The following is a 13702-nucleotide window of genomic DNA, read 5'->3' as shown; positions in this document are numbered from 1 at the left end:
TGCCGGGTGGGGGGGGGGCTAGCTTGGGGTCGGGGCGTGGGAGTGGCCGGCCTGTACGCACAAGTTGTGATCCGGTTGGGAGGGTTGGAATTCTGGGAGCTGGGAGGGGCCTGGGCCTGCACGGGGTGGGGCAGCACAAGAGCCCAGGGGCCCATGGCTCGCCCCCCCAATGGAACCCTTAGGGTGCTGGTCTGCTGCTGCCCGTCTGAGCCCCCAGCCCAGCGGCCATTGGCCCAGCTGTACCTGCTGCAGCCCTTGGAGGGTGGTGTGATGGGAGGTGGCACAGTGAGCCTTTTACGGCCTGAAGTCTTTTCTTGATAGACTTATCAGATGCCCCAAAGAAAAACACCTCTTTAACCAAATACATAATTTTCCTATTTGTAGTTAACTGCCTGTAATTGGCTGTTCAGCCAGCTCGGCCATCTTGGCCTTGGGAATGTTCCATGTTCCTTTGGAGGAATTTGGAAATCCAGATGCACCACGCAGGGTTAACAAGGGGGCCAGCCCTGGGGTGGTCAGGGGGGCGCAGGGGCTTGGAGGGCCTTGGAGGAGGGAGGCTGGGGAGGGCGGTCCCGGGCGAGGTGCGCACCCGGCTCGCCTGACCCTGTTTGATGGTAGCTCACTCATGAAAACACCCATGACACACCCAGGTGACCTCACCTGTCAGGCCGTCAGGGCAGCTGAGTCATGATGCTGTAAACTGTATCCCCAAGGGAAGGTTTGTAGCTGTGGTTATGTCTTCTCCCTGTTAAAATTAGTCTGGAGGGGAGAGTGAGGTGTGCTGAGTTTATAGCTTGTCTATCACAGGCTTCCTGCCAGCCCAGCAGGCCTTTCTCCTGTGATGGCAGTGCTCTCCACGTGTGGTTTTAAGCGGGATCCGAGCTCGTGGAAGTGGGAGAGGTGGGACGGTGCTTGCGGCCTGGAGAGGACAGTGGCTTCCTTGGTCGGGCAGTGGTCTTGGGACCTGGTTTGCCGCTTTGCTGTTCTGGCGTTCTTAGTGTAGGGTGATGGATACTGCAGGCGGAGCCCTACAGCATCACGAGGAGCACCCTGCCCCCTGCAGCTGGCGGGGAAGGTACCTCGGCGGGGCTGGCCGCACGCAGGTGTGAGCAGTTTGCAAAGGGCAGTGACTTTTGTTTCGCTGGGGGCAGGTGTGCACAAGGTGGACGACAGCGGCGTGGAGGGGAGGGCTGCTGCTGAGGGGCCGCCTCCTGGCTGGCTGCAGACACGGGCAGTCCTCCCGCGGGTTAGGGGGCTGAGGGGCCGCGGGAGTCTCCTGGCTGGCTGCAGACACGGGCAGTCCTCCTGCGGGTTAGGGGCCCAGGGCGGGGGCAGGTTAATGCAGGTTATTGTGTCCATTGGGCCTCAGTGGGGAAGCGTTTGCTGTTCAGCTGTAACTTATTGGGCTTATATTTGCCTTATTCTGGAGAGGATTTAAGATGGCTTAGGTAGAGAATGTACTTCAAAGGCGTTTTTTCCAGATGCAGCAAGGTATGTCTGTAGCCCTGCATGCTCGTACCTCACTCTGCCTTGGTCTGTTTGCAGTGAGCGCACAGGGCTCCCCGCCGGGAAGCTTCCCGGGGGCACAGAGGGGCATTTGCTGTAAGCCACTGTTGTTCCTCCTTGTCTGTTCCCAAGTCCCATCTTTCTGTCAGGGAGCTGGAAGCAGAGGGACTGTGAGCTCAGACTCCCGCCTCGCCGGGGGCTGGGAAGGGGGCACAGGTGGAGGTGTTAGGGCCCTAGCCCAGGGGCTGCCAAAGGGCTGGAGCCAGGCCTGTCTCCCTTGTGCCTTTGAGGCAGCTCTCTCTCAGGAGATGCCCAGAAGGGGGGCCCGAAGTGCCCCCCACGGCCCTCCCTCCATGTGACCCCCTCACGCCCTCCCTCCCCGCTGCCCCTTCCGGCTGACAGCCCTCATATGTGTCCTGAGAAGCGGTGTCTTGTGGACTCCCTGCTTGTGGACTGACGTCAGAGGGTGAAAAGCCCCCTCACTGGTTCTAGAAGCGTTGCTAAAACTCCTGATGGAGCGTCTTCAGGGACTGTTTGGGGAAGACTAAACACCCTCATGTTTGCACACATCCTGGGCTCCCTCGGGTGGGCCTCAGGAAGTGTGTACAAACCTGTGCGTTCAGTTGCTCCTTCCTCTGTCTCTTGAGCGTTTGGTACCAGCCTCTGTCATGGGCCTTCAGTGTGCATCCTGTCCCTGCCCTTCGCTTTCCCCCTCGCCTTGCTGGCCTTGTTTCTGGGGGCGTGCAGGTCCTCGGGAAACACCTTCAGTGAACGTGGGCACAGATGTGCACCGCAGGACATGCAGACGCGCAGGAGTTTAAAGACCAGCTGCTCGGATGGGATTTATACCCTGGGAGTGTGTGTCCAGTCCTCTGAGTTGGGTCCCTCTGCGGAAAAATGGGACACGCTGTGGTCTGGGCTGAGCACAGGGCCTGTCAGCCTGGAGGGGGCACTCAGCGATGCTTCAGGTGAAGGTTGAACAGCTGTGGGTGACTGCCGGTATTGCAGCCCAGGCAGGGACCGGCCGTGGCGCGAGGCTGTGGCCCTCAGCTCAGAGTGATAAGTGGGGTCGTGACCCAGGAAGGCCTGTTGAGATTTTGGGTGTCGGGTGTGGTCCCAGCGGCTGCTGTTGCAGAAGCTCTCGGGCCGAGGCCCGGAGTGAAGGCAGGGACTCGCGCTTCCTTCTCCCTCGCTGGAGACGGTGAAACGCGGGCGGTGGAGGGAGCCGGCCTGGGCGGTGGAAGGAACCCTGCTGGGGAGCCGCGCTGACGCTGAGCCCCACTCAGCTCCGTTTCTGGTTCTTCTCAGGCCTTTCCAGTCATGCGTTCTCCGGAGTTGGCCTTGCTGGGGGCCGGTGCGTGGGGTGAACGCCCAGGAGACACACGGCGGAGTGGACACTTGCTTTCTCCCGTGTGAGGCCCCGTGGGGACACAGAGGAGTCCCTGGGCTGGGGAGGGGGCAGCGTCCAGGAGGACCCGCCAGAGGGAGCGAGAAGCTTTCTGCATCTCAGCCTCTTTGCAGAACTGAGCCGGACAGGGGCCAATTTGGTATATTGGATTAGGTTTTTATCCCCCAGGAGAGAGACCAAATAAACAGAGTAGAGTTACTTTGGGCCACTGGCCAAACGGGAAATATTTTGGGTCTGGTGACCTTTTTCTTTGGGTCGCTATTCACTGTAGAAGGTTTTGACCCGTATTCCATTTCAGAATAGGAAGAACGGCTTATTTTTCAGAGTGGCAAATAAGGAAAAGAATGAAAGTATCTCGGAGTCTCTGTTTCCAGAGGCTCCCCCGGGAGGAATATTTTTATAGACACCAGACGTCCTCACCAGCCCTGGCCAACTTTCCATCCCGGGATGATGGGGTATGCCGTGAGCTGGCTGGCGCCTGCTGGGCCCCTCCGCTCGCCTCTAAAGCCAGCACCTGCCCCTCTTGTCGCCGCGGCCAGCCGGCCTCGTTGGGGCCCGCGCTCCGTGCCTCTCAGCTCCCCCTGTGACTGCGAGCTCTCCTGGGATCTTCGCAGATCACAAACCTCAACACGATTGAACTGCAGAAGGTCACTGTCATCCCTGAATCTCAGGGTACAGCAAGTGCTTATATAGCTGCTGTCAAAAGCCGGGGAAGCAGTGTGACCTCAGCCCTTGTTAAGGCAAGGCTGTGCTGTGAAGACCACACAGACGTCCCACGGCTGACTCACTCAACCTTGGTAACGGGCACAGGGTCCACGCAGCACGTGTGTGACGTGTACAGCGGAGGCTCTGCCTCGTGTAGACGTGCGCGTGGCTGGCACGGACTGTGGTGCTGGACCACCAGGCACCGTCCGCCTGCACCCTGTCTTCATGTTGCCGTCAGGGTTGGAACTGCTCGGCATCTCGGGTCTCGACTGGGGGGCAAGTCCGGGTCTGCGTGGCCCTCCCTCTTCTGTGCCTTTAAGCTACGGAGCGGTCGTCATGGAAGAATCCCTATAGCTGTGTGGTGAGGGGACTGAAGCCCCTTTGCTGCCCTTTGTCCCGTGGCCCCAGGGTCCCCCTAAAAGTGTAGGAAGAGTTGGGAGCAGCGTTGACCTGGGATTTCTGGAGAAGCTGAGACCTTGTAGGCTTCCTTGTTTGTGTTCCATGCTGCCTGCGTCTCCCATGTGTCCCTGGGCACTGGACGGGAAGCGGGGGGTGGGGGTGGGGGGAAGCCCAGAACTTGGGGGCGGGGGCAGCTCCTGTGACCTTAGACACCGGCCTGCTTGGAGGGGCTGCTGCTGGCTCCCCACGGGGAGAAGCGCCAAGTGCCCCCAGCTTTTCTCAGCGTAGAGGCCCTTGACGTCCTTGGGGGTCCTAGGCTCGCCACCCTTGGCCCCCCCCAGAAGGCTCTGCATACAGCTCAGGACGTGCAGGGTCGTTTGGTGGTGAGGTTGTGGAGTTCGGATGTAGCAAGCTGTAAAGGAGCAGAGCTCAGGTGGTTGGGTGGTTCACCGATGATCCCCTGTACCTGCAGCCTGGCCAGAAACGCCTGCTGGCCGCCCGGCGCTGGTTCCACGCGGAGCCGGACCCAGGTCCCCTGCACCAGGCCCGCCCCGCTGGACTGGGCGGAGGCCGTCTGAACTTGTGCAGACCCTGTTCTGCCACCTCTCATTCTGGCCTCATCCAGCTTGTGCCACTTCCAGGCGGCCAGACAAACAGTAACCCTGGAGCCTTAGGCGGGAAAGAGATGAGTGCAGGCCCCAGACCTGCGGCCGCTTGCTCAGGCTCAAAGGCATAGCCGCCTCCACAGGGAAGGAGGTCGTCTGTTGCGTGCAGCCTGGGCCTTGGGCGATGAGGGGTGAAGTTGGCCACTCTGGAGGGCGAGGAAGGCGAGAGCAGAGGGACAGCAGAGGGGAGATGTGAGGGCGGGGTACCAGGAGGGCTGAGCTGAGACAATGTCCGAGGAGCCCCTCAGTCTGGCTACGCCTTGTGCTGGGGACAGAGGAGCAAGGGGCCTGGAAAGTCAGCGGGAGAGGGGGGAGTGAGTGATGCCCCCAGTGGGGGCAGGACAGCCTAGGGAGGGAGGAGGGGCCACAGGCTAAAGGGAACTGTGTCACTGGTCACAGGTTGCATGGGATGTGGCACACCTGTAGATTCTTCTTGTCGAGACAGGTGAGCATGCATATCGGGCTGTTGCGAGTTCACAGAGCCCTCCTCCAGCTCCGTTCAGGACAGACGGCCAGGTTTCAGAACTTTGAGGAGGCCCCGGTATGGGGGCACCTGGGAGGCCAGGAGGGGCCGGTGTCTCTGTCGCTGTCATCCGGCACCCCGGCCTCCTGGCCCCGTTTCTCCTTTGAGGGTGGGGGAAGGGCTGCACCATGTCTGGCTCCTCCAAGCCGCCACCGACTCTGACCTGGAGCCCGACGATTGTGGCTTCTTGTCCTGCTTCCAGAGGAGCTTCGTGGCCGTCCTCACATTTGCTCCAGGCTCCTTGAAGCCCCACGGCCCACCTGGGTGAACTCCGAGCTCTTGCCCTCCCAGCCCTGCGCGCCCCCGGTCTGCCTTGGGGCTCTGGACAGCACGCCTGACCCCCTCCCAGGCCTGCCCGCTGGGCTGTGCCGTCCACACGTGGGTGTCCCCATGGAGGGGAAGGGCGGGTCACGGTGGAGGGAGCGAACCCACCTGCTCTTGCTGGAAGCCCCGTGCCCGGTGGCTGCTGGGGGGCAGGCAGCGCGGACACAGGATACCGCGTGGTCTAGGCCAGGGTGCCTCCCCTCAAGGCACCTGAAAGTGGGGGTGGGAGGGTCAGAGGGAAACCCTCACCTAGACGTCCAGTTGCCCGCCCTGCTTTCCGCTCTCCCACTCTCCAGCACCTGTTTACACACCTCCTTGCTGGTCATCCTAGTGGTAGGGCAGGTACTGTGCAGGAGGCAGGGTTGTGGGTCAGCGGCTCGGGACCTTCCTTGACAGAGAGAGGCTGCACTTGGTTCTGCTAACTGAGTAGGACCCTCAACCTAAATTGTTTTACTAATAAATATTTATCTTTCCTAGTGACCATTCTGGGTAAAAATCCTCAGAAAACTGATGGCATCGTCATTATTAGATTACTTTTTTATTCTTCTGGGCCATTCAAACCAAACTTAAATTCTCAGTTAGCCGGTTCCCGGTTGTTTTGGTGATTTGCGTCCTTTAGGACTAAGTACCTGAACAGCACATCCTCTGCAATGGAGGCGAACAAAGGGTGCCATTCGCCAGGGAGTCTTCAGCACAGTCTTCTCCGAATGTGATCAGAGGTGCCCGTCCTCCTTCACAGCCCTGAAGCAGCAGCATTATTCCGCGTCATTGCATTATTCTGCATGACGCATCGTGGCATTATTGCATCCCCCAAACTGTGTGTTGGTGTGGCCGCCACCTCCAGGTGTGGGATCTGCAGGCAGAATGTCTGAGTCACAGCTGTTACCAGCGGCTTGGCATCCACATCTCTGCACCGTTTCCTGCCGTCGAGTTCAGAAGCTCAGCTTGTTTCCGGAGCGTTTTGAGCTAACTCGTGGGATGCTGAGACCCTTGAGGCTGCCCTGCTCTGTCTCGGAGGGAGCATGGCATCTGAGGAGCCAGGATGTGGGGGTCCAGGTCTGTGGGACCCCGGCTGAGTCTTCTGTCCCACCCCTTTTGCAGCCACTCCCTGAGCCACCTGCTTCGGGGGAGCCTTTCGCGTCCCCTGGTGATGCCTTCGTCCCCTGTGCTGTGGCCGCCGTTGTGAGTTTGCATCCAGTTCCTGCTGAGTTTTAAGCTCACAGGCCCCCCGGGGGAAGTCAGGGTCAGTAACTTCTGGAGCCAGTCGTGGGAATTGGCCGCAGAGCTGTGCCGCGCGCCCACCTGACTTGGCCACGGGGGTGCTGACCGGCAGGGGTCCCTGGGCGTCGTGTTAGCCCGCCCTCCCCTGGCTGCTTGCGTTTGGCCACCCAGGCGACCTACCTGTCTGTCAAGAAATTAAGTTTAAATCACAGTTAAGCTGGAACGCTCCTTGTTCACTTTCACCCCAACGGTCATCTTAAAATCTCTCCTTTTAATTAACTCCATTTTCCCTGCCAGGGTGGTTTGCAGACAGAGTACCTGTCAGGGGCCCAGGAAGGGAGGCAGGGGCGCGGGGCCCGGGGCCCAGGGCACGGTGGCTTTTGCTCCCGTCCGGTTACTGCTGTTCCTTCTTTTTTTCTTTGTAAACCTGCTTCTTTGGCAGCTTTCACTTCTCATGTAGGCTAGTCCCAAGCTAATATTTATCCTGCGAAGTATCTTAAAAATGCTGGAGGGCGAGTTATTTTCTGAGAGCTTTATCAATCTTTGAAAGAGAGTCATTGTTACATTGATAAACTGAGGCACTGCCTACAATGGCCAGATTGTGTTTGAACTTGCAACCTTTAACGCAACAGTTAGTTTTTGTTAACAGATGGAATAGTGTTGGCTCTTCTTGTAAAGAGGTCTTTATCCTTGTGTTTTTTGTTTGTTACTGGCATGCACTGGGAGAGGGGAGACCTGGCACAGGGGAGCTGGTTTTGTAATACATTCGGGTGTTACTCATTTTATGATTGGCAGGCTTTTTAGGAATGTGGACTTTTGTACTCGGAGCCCTCACTTTTTATGAATTGTCCCTTTAAAAGTGGAGGTGCCTCCTTCCAATGGGAATACTGGCCTCGCCATGCAGTCTTCAAAGACCTGACAGCGCGCAGGGAAGGAAGAGTGATATAAATAACAAGAATGTGCAGTAGGCGGTATTATTTGTGAGTGGTCACCAGGTTTCAGGTCTAAAGGAAAGCACACTGAGAGTGAACTTAAATAAAGAGCTTTCCTGAGGGTGTTATTTGTCAGTAAAAGGAACCACTTCTGGGTCTTCTCCAGAGCCCGTTTCCCCTACCTGGCAGCCCCGCTCGACTCTGGACTGGGTGGACTGGAGGCGGGGTGCTTCCTGGGGACAGGACGGTGCCAGGGGGCCCATGTCCACGCCCCCGCCCGGTGGTCCAGGAGCGAGTGTTGGGTGCAGGCTCAAGCGAGCAGAGGTGAGTCCGGAAGTGGGTCCTGCAGCTTGGGCACAGGGACAGACGTGGGGACTCGAGCGTGGCTGGTGGGGGGGTGGGTGGATAAAGTCTGGAGACGGAGGTCCGGAAGGGAGTTTAAAACGTAGTTACTGGGGGCTGGGAGCCCGGTGAGGGCGCGGGGCCGGGCCGGTGTGGGCAGAGGGGACTCAGGTGGGCTGCCCTGGGGACCAGAGGTGGGGGCATGTGAGGTGCCACCCGTGGTGCCCTGCCCTGCGGAGGTCTCAGTCAGCACCGAGCACTTCCTCCTGGTCAGGCGACTCGCTGTTCCTCTTTTGTCTCTTGTCGTTCTGTCTGCCTCTGTCCCTCCCTCCTGACTCACCCCCTGAGCTGCACACGGAGCTGCCGTGGCCTGAGGGGGGTCGGGAGGCAGTGTGTGTCCTGGGTCTTCCTGCTGCCTCCCCGCGGTCACACGGGTTCATCCCTGCCCATGCCCCAGCGTCCCTGTGGGTTCAGCATCCACGTTTAAACCACTGATGGTTGGCCGAATTGTTTGGGGGGATGCACGGAGCTTCTACAGGGGAAAATGTGATTTCTTGCTCACATAACTCTCCAGGTCGTCTTCTAGGTGTCTCTCAAGCACTATACATCTCCTGAACTTTTTCTTCTCCCCCAGTGGAAACTCTGTACCTCTTAAATCAACCAATCTACCTATCTATCTATCTATTTATTTACCTATGGAGGGATTCCAGCTTTTCATTTTTCCCCTTTTACACAAAACAAAGTAGAAGAGATAAAGTAGGATTAAAACTGCAAAAGTAGTTAATTGGTAGAACACATATACACAGAAAAAATCCGGATAGGAAGACAAGCTTATTTACAATGAGGAAGCACGTGCCTTGCGTTTATGTTCTATACATCTGGAAAGTCATCGTAAGCAGTAAGGTCCTGTGGTTAGTGCTGTGTGTTCTTAAATTTAACTCCTGTTTCTAGAGGTTGAAACACAGGTTCTGGTATGAGGATGCTCTGCTGGGCTGACCTGAGGGAGGTGTGTGTGTGTGTGTGTGTGTGGGAGTCCAGGGTGCAGCGTAACTGATTCGTGGATGGGAAGTGAGTGCTGTGTTTAAAAAGCGGTGACTTAAGAGCATTATCTTTCGTTTTCAGTAGAGGTAAAATCTACTCTGTTTTGATCCCTCTCGTCTCACAGGCACATGCAGTGACTGTAATACATGTTCAGGTCATGCTGTCATGTGGCGTTTACATAACTAGATACAGTATGTTTATGTATTTGAGGATTCCATTGTGCCCAAGGAGGCTCGATTTTAACTATTTCCCCAGGTTTTAAATACTCTTGTGCTTCCCTCTCATAAACTTTTTTTTTTTTTTTTTTTTTTTTTTTTTGCGGTACGCGGGCCTCTCGCTGCTGCGGCCTCTCCCGTTGCGGAGCACAGGCTCCGGACGCGCAGGCCCAGCGGCCATGGCTCACGGGCCCAGCTGCTCCGCGGCATGTGGGATCTTCCCGGACCGGGGCACGAGCCCGTGTCCCCTGCGTCGGCAGGCGGACTCTCAACCACTGCGCCACCGGGGAAGCCCCCCTCATGAACTTGTGTCCAGCTTAGTGGAAAGGTATCACTCCTTGGGCAATATCGGTGGTCATTCTTTGTATTTATGGTCTTACCTGTGGCTTCCTGACCATATTTGCATCCCAGTCACCACTGGATTGTGCCAGCATCAGGCACCCAGGTGGGGAGCCTGGTGGAGCTTGCTCGTCCCCCGGAACGGTAGAAGGAAGCACTTGTAGCCACATTTGGCAGCCCCTGTGTCGATTTGCACTGTGTGGTGTGGGGTATCGTTTTGCAGAAGGCAGCATATGTACTTCTGGCTCTGATTGTGTTAGGTGTGCTTGGAACCATCTAGCCCTTGCACCGGTGCTGGCGCTCACCTGGATGGCAGGTGCCTGGGAATTCTGGGCCTCCTTTCGGGCTCAGACTCTATTTCCCGCTGCTGTGTTCTTTTCTGTTTTTTAAAAAATAAATTTATTTATTCATTTGTTTATTCTTGGCTGCACTGGGTCTTCTTTGCTGTGCGCGGGCTTTTCTCTAGTTGCGGCGAGTGGGGGCTACTCTTTGTTGTGGTGCGTGGGCTTCTCATTGCGGTGGCTTCTCTTGTTGTGGAGCACGGGCTCTAGGCATGCGGTCTTCAGTAGTTGGAGCACGCGGGCTCAGGAGTTGTGGTGCGAGGGCTCAGGAGTTGTGGTGCGAGGGCTCAGGAGTTGTGGTGCGAGGGCTCAGGAGTTGTGGTGCGAGGGCTCAGGAGTTGTGGTGCGAGGGCTCTAGAGCGCAGGCTTGGTTGTTCCACAGCATGTGGGATCTTCCTGGACCAGGACTCGAACCCGTATCCCCTGCATTGGCAGGCGGGTTACTAACCACGGTGCCACCGGGGAAGCCCCCACTGCTGTGTGTTGGCTGTGTTCTCAGCTCCGGCAGGAGGCAGCCCCTAGATGGAGGGCAGTGCTTAGTCCTGGGGTGTCAGCACCCATGGTTAATGAATGAGAAAGAAAAGGGGCTTGTTGGTGTTTGCAGCCTTGGGCCTGGGGAGTCTGGTGCCCTCTGGGCTGCAGGCAGGGGAAGATGCTTTGTAACCCCTGGACAAGAAGTAGAGCTCCTCAATCCAAAGTGGACCTGTTTCAGACCTTGCTGCAGGGCTTTTCTGTCTTGCCAGCCACTCTTGGCCTGGAGAGAAAAGAGTTGACCCTGACTCCTTGCTGGTAGTCGAGGCTGACCATGAGTACCCCTGAGTGCAGTGCATTGTGGGCGAATCTGTGATGAACAAAGTAGGCGGTGGTGCAGCTAGGGGCGGGTGTCTGACGTCGGTCCAGTGGGGAGAAGGCTAAATAAAGCAGAGATAAATCTGAGCTCCAAGAGGGGCTATAGGTGTTAGCGAATGAAAAGCCCCGTGGTTGAGATTGGAAGCTGGAGTAGCCACCGAGTGAAGGGTCTGGCCAGGGACACAGGAGGGGGGAATAGCCTCCATGTACCAGAATGTTTGGGAGGGATCTGCTGTGTTCCTGGGTGCGGTTATAGAACAATCTTGAGTCACTTTATTGCTGGTGTCAGATTGGGGAAAGCTTCTGAGATGCTTCTTGGTGATCAGTTTCGAGTCCGTACCAGCTTTCCGTGGACCTGCCAGCAGCTCAGTGAGTCCACAGGTGGCTTTTCAAACCTGCCACCCCTGCCCCTCCTCTCCCATCCAACCCTCTCAGGCTGCGTGGCGTTGCAAACCTCTCTCTGCACTGTCTAGGCCATCTGAGATTCATCTTCGTTGTAGAACACTCCTGAATATCATTCCACATATCAAGGTTTTATGTGATGTTTGGATGGGGCAACCGGAAAAATCTGTTACCTTTTTTTAAATTAAAAAATAATTTGGGGTTCTACAGAAGCAATAAGTGTAGATAGAGAGAGAGATAAAATGATGAATCACTCAGAATACCTCTGCATCCATGCCTTAAAAAAAAAAACTTAACGGGACCATAATGTGTACTTGACTTATAACCTGCTTCTTCCCCCCCCCGCCCCCCACAAGTAAGGTCTTTTATTTGTCACCATTAAAAGTCTGATTTTTTTTTTTTGCGGTACGCTGGCGTCTCTCCCATTGCGGAGCACAGGCTCCAGACGCGCAGGCTCAGCGGCCATGGCTCATGGGCCCAGCTGCTCCACGGCACGTGGGATCTTCCCAGACCTGGGCACAAACCCGTGTCTACCGCATCGTCAGGCGGACTCTCAACCACTGCACCACCAGAGAAGCCCAAAAGTCTGATTTTTAAACAGATTCTTGGACTGGTGGCTCATATCCAACAGCTCGTTCAACTTTAGCACCTGTCTCATCCCCAATAGCTTTTCCAGAACTACTACCTTCACCATGTAGCCCCATGAGTTTTCCCAATTCAAACTTGGGCTTCTTTAGATTTTTACTTTCCTAACAAAGACTTGATGGAGTGGATAAATAGATTGGCAGGCCTTTTTCTATGTCTTTTTCAATGCTGTCTGGAATCAGTTTATCGACCACCTCTTTCAAGTCATTTGTCTGCACCTCTCGGGTCACGATTTCCATCATCATCTTGCGGATCTGGTGGACCTGCTGGTGCCGGGCATAAGAGGTCTTCTGAATCTGATTGTTGCTTTTTTTAGTAAAACCCACACAGAATAGACGAAGCAAATAACCATCGGTAGTCTTGACATCAACATGAGGTTCAATCATGGTCCGCCATTTTTTGACCGTGGAGCACGTTTTGTTACGGGTAAGATAGTAAGATCCATGCCCTGGGAATTAGTCAGGGAGTTTTTGCCCTGAACATCCTCAGTAATAAGCTTGATTTTCTAAATGCAACTTCATCATTCTGCAGATCAGCAAGGCTCACTGCAAGCACACGACCCTTGAGGCCATCAGATGTGATTTTGGTTCCGTGAGTTCTCGTGACTCGTGTTTTCCCAGTATTTCTTATATTGAACATAGCTGGTGCTTTCACATCACACTAATCTTTCTCAGAAAATGGGCCAGCCGCTGTCTTCTCGGCTCCCTCTTGACCGCCTTTCGTGAGGCGCTTGTTCTTTCTGACTGCCGTGGTGCTTGCTGCTCCGAGAGCCAAAAGGGCTATAATCTGCTGTTCTCTACCTAATTTTCGGCACGTTTCCATGTCAACAGGTAATCCCACAATGTGGATTTTGTGTCAGGATCTGCCTTACTTTATGTGACCAGGTCTTTTTTGGACACTTGCAGGTTTCTCGGTGGTGTAATCAGCATCCCTGTACAGGGCTTTGCTTTCCAGAGAGTTCCAAAGAGCAGAATTGCAGGATCAAAGGGCGTTTACATCCTAAGGGTTTTTATACATACTGAAAGCACTGCAGTTTTTTTTAAAGAAGACCTTGGGAGTAGGAGTTTATTAATTAATTAATTTATTTTTGACTGTGTTGGGTCTTCGTTTCTGTGCGAGGGCTTTCTCTAGTTGTGGCGAACGGGGGCCACTCTTCATCGCGGTGCGCGGGCCTCTCACTGTCGCGGCCTCTCTTGTTGCGGAGCACAGGCTCCAGACGCGCAGGCTCAGTAGTTGTGGCTCACGGGCCTAGTTGCTCCGCGGCATGTGGGATCCTCCCGGACCGGGGCACGAACCCGTGTCCCCTGCATCGGCAGGCGGACTCTCAACCACTGCACCACCAGGGAAGCCCCAGAAGTCATTTTTGATGGAGCCAGGACTGTCATGATTAATTGCACAGGTGATAGTACTGCTTACTTTGAGCACTTCAGCTTCCGGGGTCCCAGGAAAGCACTGGTTCTGAATAGCTGACCTTTCCAGGCAGCAGGGGGATTCAGGTACCAAACTGGGTTTCTTCCTCACAGAACATCGGGGGCCTCGCAGGTGAAGGGGTTACCCCTCTCTGTAGAGGGGAGGACCGATTCCGTGAGCTTGCAGTCTGATTGGCACCATTCGGGAAGCTCCCTCCTGCCCCCTCCCCCTTCGTGGCAGCTGTCCTGTGCGCTCCAGCCGGTTCCCTGAGCTGGGCCGAGGAAGCCACTGCCTTGCCTTCCCCTGTCCCCTGCCTGCAGTGGGCCTGAGGCCCAGCACAGGGGCTCCCCGATGGGGAATGTCCTTGGACCGCGCCTCCCTCTGGGTAAAACCGACTGTAGGTAACCATGAGTTGGTGGGAGGGTTTTTGAAGGG

At 56.0% G+C, this 13702-nt stretch overlaps 1 protein-coding gene and 1 pseudogene across 3 annotated transcripts in view; one reads left to right on the top strand and one right to left on the bottom strand.

The window, feature by feature from the left end:
- The window catches only part of SLC45A4 (solute carrier family 45 member 4), a 73916-nt gene that overhangs the window by 14486 nt on the left and 45728 nt on the right, over positions 1-13702 (top strand). The window lies entirely within an intron of this gene.
- LOC101275235 (40S ribosomal protein S3a-like) lies at positions 11806-12784 on the bottom strand (annotated as a pseudogene).

Source organism: Orcinus orca, chromosome 17, assembly GCF_937001465.1.
Source record: "Orcinus orca chromosome 17, mOrcOrc1.1, whole genome shotgun sequence".
NCBI lineage: Eukaryota > Metazoa > Chordata > Mammalia > Artiodactyla > Delphinidae > Orcinus > Orcinus orca.
The sequence above is the reverse complement of the archived record's forward strand: the minus strand, read 5'-3'. Positions and strand labels throughout refer to the sequence as shown.